The sequence below is a fragment of the Pygoscelis adeliae genome, unplaced genomic scaffold, assembly GCF_000699105.1.
Source record: "Pygoscelis adeliae isolate BGI_AS28 unplaced genomic scaffold, ASM69910v1 Scaffold63, whole genome shotgun sequence".
In the NCBI taxonomy this organism is placed as follows: Eukaryota; Metazoa; Chordata; class Aves; order Sphenisciformes; family Spheniscidae; genus Pygoscelis; species Pygoscelis adeliae.
Window position 1 is genome coordinate 1,717,237 of NW_008824414.1, and position 3,157 is coordinate 1,720,393.

Below are 3,157 nucleotides of genomic sequence, written 5' to 3' on the forward strand. Positions count from 1 at the left end.
CGTCACAATTAGCAAGCTGCTTTTTACTTTGGTTTGCAGGCCCATGAACCTTCTCGCAGATGTGCCAAGTGAGATGCTAGGTGGAACTCTGTTCTCACTAAAAGTCTCACGCAGAAAGCCAAGTACTGACATTCCCCTGCCTAAATATGGAGACAGAGGGTGAGTGCTTGTGAGTGGTTCTTAACTAGACCTGATGGAAAAAAAAAATTGTATGAGAAGATTATTAGCTAGAACTGCTTCAGTACGTTTTTCAGTTCTGATGCTTAAATTTGAGGAAACAAAAAACATCATTGATGGATTAAGATAAACATTTAGTTGCCAAGCTTTCGGGAGTCCTAATGTTCCAAATCACAGTAGGAAAAGACTCCCTCCTCTATTAGCAGTTCCTGCCTTTTGAAATATTTGTTTGGTTTTTTTAGTATTAACATAGTCTGGATTAGCTTTCAGACTTTGATATTCTGCCAGGAGACTTAGCTTAGATAAACTCAAGTCTTTAAGGGTGGACTGCATAAGTAGAAGCAAACAAGGAGAAAGATGGAATTAAAAGTAAAATCAAGCCGCAGTCTCCCCTTCTCTATCCTATCCAAAGGATCCGTTTCAATTTTGGATTGCTTTACCTATCTTGATTCCAACTGAGACACTAATGTGCCCACATCTATTAGCGGTGACATGCCTCTGGAGAGGCACAGATCGCAGGAGGGATTCAGGCTAACTGAATATATTCTGTAGCTTTGGAGAAGACTGAATTGGTAGTTGTATTGCAAGTGGCTTTGGTTTTTGTAACTTTGTCAGTGGCTGGTCTCTGTCCACTATGAGATGAGAAACTTTGGGCCCAAACCCCATGCTTTCTGCTGCTTAATTACAAACCCCAGGGGAGGGAGGAAAGGGGACTATGAATGGAATAAGAAAGTTAGTGATCTGACAGTTTTATTTTTGATCAGTGACAAATGTCTGTTGCTCTGTTTCATTTGTCTTCAGTTGGATTTACAGTACAGATAGATAACACCAATACTGCTTGAAATCCTGTTAAGTAGGGGAATCTTCCCTTTCATGTCTAGTGACAAAAGACATGAGAGCAGGCAAGGATAGGTTGGGTGTGTACAGTGCACGCTGGCTCACCTCATTCTTTCTTAACCCTGTTGTAGCTTCCTTCTACTAAAGAAAACAGGATATTAAAATGTAAAAGTGCAAGGTGTGTTCGCTCCTGAGAGTTAATTGGGACATATCAGCAGTTGTTCCTATATTTACCTCTGTAAATGTGGTTGTGGATACAGATGTAATTTTGGGACTTCTTAGTATGTATTCCACTTGGACTTGGGACATATCTTTTGGGTTGTATGTTTGCATTGCATGCTGGCTGTTCGTGTTGTCAAATAAGCAGATTCTCTTCTGCTATTTTGAGCTTAAATACTTGCAGCTGGTAAGTATGAGTTTCTTTTACTGAAATGATTCTCTACTACATTGGAGGCTGTTGTTTGGCTGGAAAATAGAGAGTTCTGAAAATGATTTTGTATCAAATTTACTCCAGCCTGAGTCTGTGTTCATAGGCATTTAGCATAAATCTGGCTGTAAATGTTCAAAACATGGCTAAAAAAAAAGTCAACGTGCTTGATATCCCTGACAGGAATTAGGTGTATTAGTAATCTCTAAAGACCATATTCTGCCCCTTGACTTATATTGATATCAGTGGAAATAATTTTAGATGTCTATTGCTCAGTGTGATCAAAGATGGAAAAATCTGGGCATAAATCAGAATTGATTAAACTGTCTGATTTAGCTTTGCATGTGAATGAGCTTTAAATTGGTTTATCAAATGAAAATAAATGACAGTATTCAAGAAAGTGAAAACACATAGGAATTTACTGTAGTAGAAAGAAATCTGGAAAGAAGAGTGGGCAGGATTTTTTTTATGTGGGTTTTTTTGCTCTTCATTCATCAATGCCAATGTTACTATCCCCATAGTAGTAGAAAAAAGATGGGTGTGGTATAAGATGTAGCAGAACGAAGAATAAGCTATGGCTTAGGGCAAATAGGTGTGCTGTTACGTAAAGGGTTACCAAGGGCTCTGTTTCTACTTGACTTATGACATCTGGTCTGTGAACCTTGAAGTGGTACAGCAGTTAGCTCTGATGTTGAAATTATTCTAGTCTACTTACCATGGACACTTTCATAGTGACTTTTGAGGCAGTTCTTCAAGAATAAACACCATCTTCATACAATGATGTCTCAGGCATTTTTTGTAAAGATAGTATTGTAAATATACTGTAAAGATACAGATGAAAATTTCAGAATTCTAACATTTTTCATCATTTTATACTATTTCAAAGTGTCATATAAATTGCAAAGCAACCTTATTTAAAACGTTTTTAAGAGAATTGCTATGACTGTTCACTTTTTTCCCTCCATGCACTATTACATTGTCAGAGCATGCTCTAAGGCTGAACCCTTGTTTTAATTTATTTCTCACAATTCACAGGTTAATTTGATTTAAAAATTAAAAATGGAAGAGGAAAAGAGGAAATAGTACCTTTTTCTAGAAATATCTCTTGGAATATTTTTAATTAAAAAAATAATCAATTACATTTGCCCTATGAAAAAGTCAACTGATTATCTAGTATTTCAGAATCATCGCTGTCTCCACTTACCACATTAAAAACTGAATGTCATTCAAAATTAGGTTATTTTTGTAATACAAAGGTGTTATATACCTAATGTATAAGGTAAAATCTAGAAATCAGCTTAGCCAATATTACAAAGTAAAACATTTAGAAAGTATTTCTTAAACACACAAAACCATATTTTATCTATTAACACTTCTTCAAAATGAAGACAATCTGAATAAGAGTGATAGCTTAGAAGCTTTACAGTCATCAAATTGAAGGATAAACAGATATCATATTATGTTTTATTAGATTAGTGTCCTGGTTTCGGCAGGAATAGAGTTAATTTCCTTCCTAGTAGCTTGTACAATGCTGTGTTTTCAATTTAGGATGAGAACAAAGTTGATAACGCACCCAAGTTTTAGTTGTTGCTAGGTAATGCTTACACTAACCAAGGACTTCCTAGTTTCCCATGCTCTACCGACTGAGAAGGCTCAAGGTGCACAAGAAGCTGGGAGGGGGCACAGCCAAACTGGCCAAAGGGACATTCCATACCA

General features: G+C 36.6%; 1 protein-coding gene across 1 annotated transcript in view; it reads right to left on the reverse strand.

Moving 5' to 3' along the window:
• USP40 (ubiquitin specific peptidase 40) overlaps positions 1-3,157 on the reverse strand; it is a 51,570-nt gene that overhangs the window by 44,208 nt on the left and 4,205 nt on the right. The gene's annotated exons all lie outside the window — the stretch shown is intronic.